This window comes from Podarcis filfolensis (assembly GCF_964270895.1).
Source record: "Podarcis filfolensis genome assembly, chromosome: 2".
In the NCBI taxonomy this organism is placed as follows: domain Eukaryota; kingdom Metazoa; phylum Chordata; class Lepidosauria; order Squamata; family Lacertidae; genus Podarcis; species Podarcis filfolensis.
In genome coordinates, this window is record NC_139605.1 from 55962895 (window position 1) to 55971185 (window position 8291).

The following is an 8291-nucleotide window of genomic DNA, read 5'->3' on the forward strand; positions in this document are numbered from 1 at the left end:
TCTTCTCCATGGGAATGGCAAAGGAATGCGCTTGGCTAGGAAGAGGCAGGGAGCGTTGATTTCTCCCTCCTCCTCCTCCCAAGGCTGAGTCGGCAAAACATGCCTGGACGGAGCCTTGTGCCACAGGGCTGCAGGAACAGCCCCTCAGGCCTCTGCTCTCACAGTGAGCGCTCGCTCAGGAGTTGTTCTGCCTGCTTTGAAGTTTCCACACAGCATCTACAAACCCGTGGCAACCTCAGCCAAGCAGTTCCAGGAAGGACACAGCAAACAAGGCTTAGACGACATGCTGTGTGGCCTGTAAGCCCGAGTCCCAGGGTCCCAATGCAATCCTGCATGGGTCTCTATCCAGCCCTTGGGACTTTCTCCATCCCATGCCTCCCCCCATTGAAACCACACACCCCGTTGGTCCTGCTCCACGCCCTCCTTGAGCTGCAACGCCTCTTGGCTGCCCAGGAGCAGGACGAAGAGATGGTGTGGGTGGGAATGCAGAAACCGCTCTGTCTTTCGCACGGCTGGAACAGAGCCCAGTGTAGAGAAACATCATCCATTGGGCTCTGCCCACTTTTGCCCACAGCCCTGCCCATCACTGGCATGTCCCCCTCCTCAGAAGGTGGCCCGCAAGAGATTCCCGTTGGGCTGAAAAACAGTGAAATGAATGGGGCATCAAGAGCTAGCTGCTCTCAGGATAAGTAAATGAAGTTTGGAAAAAGCCAAGGCATGGTGAAAAAGAAACAGAAATCAAGCTGAATTCAGAAGATCACTAGTGAGCAGAATCAGGTTGTGTGCCACGCTGCTGCCTTGTTAATGCCCCCTACCCAGCTCAGGTCTAAGGGACCAGACTAGACTGCAAGGAGCCCATCTACCAGGATAAGAAGTCTATATGCACTGATAAAGCACTTCCTGGAAGTGCCTGACAGAAGACAAGAATAACAGGGGAAGGGCAGGTCTGAGGTGCATTAAGTTGAAGAACCAAGAAAAGGAGACAACTGAACAGCCAGGGCGGCAAGAATAAATAAATGCATTCTTGAAACGAAGACTACCCTGCAAAATAAAACGGCACAGCAAGAATATCTGCTGCGGTTGTTGTCGTTTTAAATCCAGATACATTTCTACACATTTGCCAGCACTAAATTAACGTTTGCCAAATTCTCATTTTTAACAAGCAGCTGCCAATTCTCTTGCAGAATTAAAATACTAAAAGAACGCTTATCCACAAGGAAGCAAGTTTTAAAAGAAAAATACTGGTCCCAGGCACAAAAGGAATCAGAAGTACACTTCATCACACTGCTGAGAAACACTGAGCGGAAACTTTTTTCACTTTGCACAACAGCTCTTCCTGGACTTTGGGAAAGCAAATTCCACCCTAGGAGGCTGCCATATTAAAACCTCCAGCACCTGGCAAACCTCATGATATTTGTCCTCACCCTCTCTGGATAACGTCACATGGGAATGGAGGATGCACCAGGCTCCATTTCTCCCCTTTTGCCCCTTGTGCGCATATCTCCAGATGATGACCAAGTTTATTTTTTGTTTTTGTGGATTCAGCTGGCAGCCCTCAAGGAAGGAAAGAGCTGGATGAGCAATAAATAGACCAGCAGGAAAATGCTGCACTCACTCTCTCCCCAACTCCTGGAAAAGTTCTTTTCCCTCAGTCCTCCTGCCACCACTTTTTTCTTTCACACAATGAAGAGGGTCATCAAATAAAAGCCTTGAGTGAAATAAAGTCAGGTGCCTGCCTCCTTTGCTTGTGTGAAGCATCCCTTCACATCAGTAACGGGTGCTGCTGGGTCTTTACTCCATGATCCAAAGCAGGCAAGGATTTGTGATAAATATGACAGGTTATGTCTGCCCCCTTCATTATTAAACACATTTGCTCAATATATATGCACAGAAGAAGTCTGGAGGTTAATAGCAAACTCTCACAGAATTTCTAGGTGGTCCTGATAGCAGCCCTGCAGGATCAGATCAAGGCCAGCATCCTCTTTCTAACAGCAGCCAGCCAAATATACTTGGAAGCCCAAAAAGCATGAAAAATCTGCCCCTCCCAGTGAATATTTCTATTGTGGAATGCTTTCCACAAATCTTCACAAACAAGGCCACCAAGCTCAAGGGCCAACTGCACCTCATGTGGGTTTTTTGAAGTTGCGCTTAATAACACAGGAAAAAAAAGTTTATCAGAAACACGACCCATAATTTTAAGAACGCCTATGAAAGTCACTGAAGAAACAGCCATACTTGTGCCATCTCGACACTGACCGCCGCAGGCGCAATGCTTGTTCACAGCCCTTCTGGAATTCAGACCTCCTGGACATGCTGCAATATTAAGTTACAGCTCAGAGACACTTTTAGATGAACGACGAGAATAGACGTCCAGAAGAAGATCGGGGAGCCAGGAGGGACGTGTGCCGGCGCATGCACGCCCAGGTTCAGACCCTTGACGACGAGGAGCCCCGGGGGAGACCCACTCCTACGACGAGGAGCCTCCAGCACCAGCCCCTTCCCTCGGCTCAAGAGGGGATCCCTACCAGCCATCACACCCACGAAACGGGACGTCCCTGCTCCGAGCCGCCGCAGGAAACCGAGGGTGACGGTTACATCCTGGTGCCATGAGCAACACGCTAGTCTCGCTGAGACACCGCTAACGCACGGCTAGGGGGCACGCCCCAGCCCCACGGCAAGAGGACGTCCCTATGGAAAAAAGAACAGGGGGGGCACCCAGGAGACTTTCTAAAGTACACACTCCTGCGCCACGGGGAGCCGGGGAGAGAGAGAGAAGCGCGTGGGAAAACACAGAAAGGGAAAGTACGAAGGGGGGGCGAGTGAAGAGAGGCACAAACTCTCGTTCACATCTGACCTAAAGCATGACTGGGATGGAGAAGGGGGTGGGGATATGTGGGGAAAGAGGCACTCCTGTCACCCCGACGCCCTTCTCTGCCCACACGAGTCCCCAGAAAAGCCACATCACTTTCCCTTTCCTCACCCACCACCAACTCCAACGAGGGACGGGATGCAATACCTGCAAGGTCCCCGCGCGCGACCTCCTCAGAGAAGGGCGGAGCTACTGAGCAGCCTCCGCCGCCCCGTCTCAGCCGCAGCGCCGCCGGCACCCACGGAGCCCTTATATATCTCTCTCCGGCGGGGCTCCGCCTGCTCAGCAGTTCAAGCGCAAGCCCCGCCCCCTGCTGCCCCCCCCCCCCGCCTCACCATTCAACAAGCGCACCGCCTGCTAGGTAGAAGCGCATGCGCGCCGTCGGGGGGCGCTTGCTCGGCGTAAGAGCGCCCCCTATTGGAGGTGTGCGGCGCCCGCGTCCCCTGGCTGGAGGAGAAAGGGCGGAGCGCGGCGCCGAAATCGCCGCGCCCTCCGCGGATGTTGCGCCCAGGAGGGCGGCGTCTCCTTGCGCAGCTGCCGCCCAAGCCCCGCCAAATAGGATTGGTACAGCCCCGTCCTTCCTTCTGGAAATCCTAGTTTCGCCTCTGAAAGATCTCCTCGCTGTTGCTTGTGAGGTGGGAGGTGCTTGTGGGTCACTCGCAGCATTCTGCACATGCTCAGGAACTGAAGAGGCGCTTTATTAATCGGGTGAGGGCATTCCCTGCGGCAGCCCCTAAACTGTGGAATTCCCAGCCCCCACCTTCACCATCGTCATGGTTATTATTTTTACTGCAGCTGCTTCACACAGCCAAGATGCTTGAAAGCTAGTGGCAGGGCCAGCACCAGGCATAGGTGAACTCGGCCCTCCATATGTTTTGGGAGTACAACTCCCATCATCCCTAGCTAACAGAACCAGTGGTCAGGGATGATGGGAATTGTAGTCCCAAAACATATGGAGGGTCGAGTTTGCCTATGCCTGGTGTACACACAATTTCTCTTTGGAAAAAAGAGAAATGAGTTTTTGTACCTAGTGCAAGTAGATAAATAGGTACCACTCCAGAGGGAAGGTAAACGGCGTTTCCGTACGCTGCTCTGGTTCGCCAGAAGCGGCTTAGTCATGCTGGCCACATGACCCGGAAGCTGTACGCCGGCTCCCTCGGCCAATAAAGCGAGATGAGCGCCACAATCCCAGAGTCGGTCACGACTGGACCTAATGGTCAGGGGTCCCTTTACCTTTACTTTTAGGGGAAGAACAGAGAAAAGCTCCTGTCCAAAACATGGCGAAGGAATCTGAAATGCTTTTTTGCAGGGTGCCCAAACTTTTCCATGGTACAGTATGCAGGAATGTGTTTTGTGCAACTGCAACACAACACAGGTATTAACAGACACTGCCAGTGTCTCACTACAGTCATATCTCATTTTACGTTTGCTTCAGGTTGCATGTTTTCAGGTTGCATCCCATGGCGACCCGAAAGTACCGGAAAGGGTTACTTCTGGGTTTTGCCGCTTGTGCATGTCAGACACGCAAAATGATGTCACACGCATGCGCAGAAGCGGCAAATCGCGACCAGTGCGTGCGCAGACACAGGTTGCATTCTTTTCAGGTTGCAAATGGGCCTCCAGAACAGATCACATTCGCAACCAGAGGTACCACTGTAGTTCAATATAGCAGGCCAAGCACAACTATGGAGGCAGGATGAACAACAGAACCTGCAAAGGATGCATAAATTCCCCTTTTAACATTGGTACCATGGGGGAGAAGAGCAATCCTTTCCCCAATGAAAATAAGGCTTCTAACCGTCAAGCAGACATGAAGCTCCTTTTACTGAGCTAGAAAGGTCAGTGGGCTCAGTCCACATGTGACTCTCCAAGATGTGACTCTCATGGGGAGCCTTTCCCATTTCTGCTACCCAAGGCCCTTTTAACGTAGAGAGATCTCACATTTGAACCTGCATGTAAATGCAGTACATACAGAGTGCCATTGAGTTATGGCCCCTCTCTGGAGCTCAGCTTTCTTCAGTGACCGTAGTTCTTCATGGGTGACCACTGTGTTCCTATGCCAAAATGTAGGACACCCACAAGCCGGATGTCACACGCTGACCACAGCTAGTCCAAAGTCTATTGGACCATAAATCCACGGTCAATAGCTCTGATGACAGCAAGTCCTTTCGTTTTACTTTCAAATTTGCAGAGCTTTCCCCAGGTGAAGCCAGCCCCTGAAAGCACTCTGTAAAAACAAAGGACCAGGAGCACAGGAAGTTCCTGTTCCAGAATGTGCACAGGCAACAGAACTGACATCATGCTATGTATGTATAGGCAGTGGCATCCAGAATGGGCAACAAGAAGACAAAAAAAGTCAGATATTGGAGCTAAGGAAAGTGGCAGGAAAGTGGGATAAAAAGTGCTTGGCTTAAGGCCATGTAGCCTATTTGGAAAAAACAAAACTAAAGATGGAGATGGGGGGAAGCATTCTGATCATGCAAAATTGCTGCCACATGTTTTGAATATTGTTTGTTGGCACACAAGGCTGTAAATAAAACATCACTATACAGAATGCAGGGAGCACCAGTTCTGTGTGGAGAACAAGAACGCAAGCTCATAGCATCTGAAATCCCTCAGAGGACATCTCACAAGCGTTGTGTGACTTGCCTCTCTAGGATGCCTATTAAAACCCAGCACAGAGCCAGGGGAAGCCGCTGAACCAAAGCAAAACAGCAGCTGAATAAGGCAACTTCTCAGCCCCCTCTCCCTCTCTGGAAATCTCCAGTCACTTTCTCTTCTATTTAAGGCAGAATTCAGTGATTCATACTCAGCGCATGTTAGAAGCGGGCTGACAAATCTCAAAACGGCAGATTCTGTAAGTCATGAAACTTAACGTTTTAACCTGGAAAGAAGCCAGTTCTTTCCCAGTGAGGTCTCTGAAGTACTCATTACTTAGCACTGTCACTGTTAAAAAGTGCTGGGATCAGGAGGGCTCCCTGGTCTTTATGCATCAGCTATGATTTCTACACACAGGATAAAGGATCAAGGCGGAGGAGGTTGAAAGCAATGTTTAGCTTTGCTGCTTCAGCGAGAGGAGGCTGCCAAGTTTCTCTCTGCGGGAGGTAAACAAATAGATTTATTTCATTTTTATCCCACTCCTCTTCCAAGGATCTCAGTGGTTCTTCGTTCCCTGTTTGTCATCGCAACAGCTCTGTGGGGGTAGGACGGGGCGGAGAGAGCGGATCAGGGTTAACCAGTGAGAATAATAGCCAACTGGGGATTTGATCCCACGTCTCCTTGCTCTTAATCTACTGCTCTGACCACTGACCACAGTGCTCTTTCAATAAAACACCTAGTAGTTTCCTTTAAGCCACTTTAATCCCACATACTCTTAAGTTATTGTGCCATCAAAAGCAGAAACATGGTGGGAGTGGGGGAGGAACAAACTGGTGGATGAGAGCAGAGCAAAACAAAACAAGAAGGGTTAAGCTGTGTTCATTTTTAACCTGGTCTTGGTCTTTTTCCTTTAAAGAACAAAGATTTAGGGATGTAATCTGAAATGAATGCAAATAGTTCAGTACCTAGATTTATTTGGTTTTCTTTCAACATAGGTCGGGGGTCAGCCAGCAGGGGCAGAGCGTGTATGGGCTTTTTCAGGTAGGAGTGGAATTTAGAGCTCCCTCTTTTGAAGTTTCAATTGCTGGCAATTATGCACATGGAGGATTTGTCAAGAAGTTATTGATTTTGCAGTAGCAGGAAAACTGGGCCAATGGTCAGCTGACAACTGTACCGAGTACAGTTCCTACAGATACCCCTACAATTGCAGTCCTGGTCATGGAAACCACACATGTCCCCCCAAGTGATATGTAAAAATTTTCAGAGACACCGTTGATGGTGCTCTAATTGGAGAACAGCCTTTACCAAAGGTGTCGTGGACTTTGAAGACACTCGAACTCAGGACAAAAGGGAGAAACGTGCTAAGAGGAAGGCATGTTTGGCAAACCCTCACCATGATGAACTCCTGCCTGGAAACCTATGTCCCCGCTGTGGAAGGACGTGTGGATCCAGAATTGGCCTCCACAGACACTTATGGACTCACTGTTAAGACCGTGTTCACGGAAGACCATCTTACTCTTCTACATGCAATTGCCAAAGACGACGATGACATGTTTCCCCAGAACACCATGCATTACCTGATCAAGGCAGCTCGCCTGGCCTCTGCTCATATGTCCAAGTCAGGAGCAGTTGCTTTGATTAATGAAACCACCCTAGACCTTTATTTCCATACTTTATTTCTATGATTCTATGATTACGAGAAAGTGACCTAAACACAGAGCAGAAGAAACCCTCTTTCTGCCCTCTACAGCACCCACTTAGGTGCTGGTCAGCAAACCCATTTTTAAAAAAGATGCTACTGGAAACCTGGATTTATTTACATCCTTGAAAAATGCTACCCCAAAATGCAAGCAGTTAATGGATGCCGCCTACTTTCCTTCTGCTTAAAGTCCAATTAAGTACCAGCAGAGGAATCTGATAATCTGACTCCCTCTGCTGGACATAAACTGGCACTGCAACAGCCATATGGCCCTGCCTTCATTTTACGCTTCAGAGCTACCCAAATGAAAACCATCCTGCTAATAAAACTTTCTCTCTCCCCGCCCTCCCTCCTTGCACCGCCAGTCTTGGATTGAACTGCTGCATCTGAGTTCAGAGAGCCTAAAGCAACTGGGATCCATTGCTACCTGCCCCCAAATCACACCAAAGTAATAGATATTTGTGACCCTCACCCTCCTACCTCACACAAATGCATTCATAAGGAGCTTGGCATTGTCTGATCTGTCTTGTGGTGGGTTCTTCAGGCAGAGCTTCCTCATGAACCACAGGGTTAGGCTACTGCGCTGGCAGAGCAGCGGCTGCCGCCATCCTTTTGATTGAGGCCTGGAGTTGTTTACAGCAAGCTGCCTGCTGCTTCTATTCAGAAGGCCCACATCTGGATTTGCTTAGCAAAGCAGAGCAGGAAGTGGCTCCGTTATTATCCTCAGATGGCGCCAAAGGGAAATCCCTCTTCCACTCTCTGCGTGTGCAACGCAGCCTCTTAACAACAGAGCTGCCTCGCTGTGAAAGAGACACACACACTTCCCTCATCTCCTTATTGGAAAGCTGCTCTGCCATGGCTTGCATTTTAAGATTTGGCCCATGTTTCAGAATGCCACACTCCCCTCTCTTATTTTACATGAACTTTCCTTCAAATATTACTCACACGCACGGTCCTGTGCCATCTCCTCCTCATATGTATTTGGGGCTGCATTCCACACAGAATGTGGTGACAGACCTAATGCTACCCTTTCCGGGTCGTGACCTTTGGAGCCCACTGATGACAACTTTTGCTCTTCTCAGGGCTGGCTCTACCATTAGGCAGAGTGAGACAACTGCCTCAGGC

The 8291-nt window shown here is 49.6% G+C and overlaps 1 protein-coding gene across 4 annotated transcripts in view; it reads right to left on the minus strand.

The window, feature by feature from the left end:
• The window catches only part of PDLIM7 (PDZ and LIM domain 7), a 42320-nt gene extending 39181 nt beyond the window's left edge, over positions 1–3139 (minus strand). For 2 of the 4 annotated variants that reach the window (XM_083599072.1, XM_083599069.1), the window contains exon 1: positions 3017–3125. The gene's annotated coding sequence lies outside the window, so the exon portion shown is untranslated. Of the gene's footprint in view, positions 1–2997 lie in introns of all 4 variants that reach the window. The other 2 variants (XM_083599071.1, XM_083599070.1) reach the window with 2 other exon arrangements.
• Between the last annotated feature and the right edge of the window lie 5152 nt (positions 3140–8291).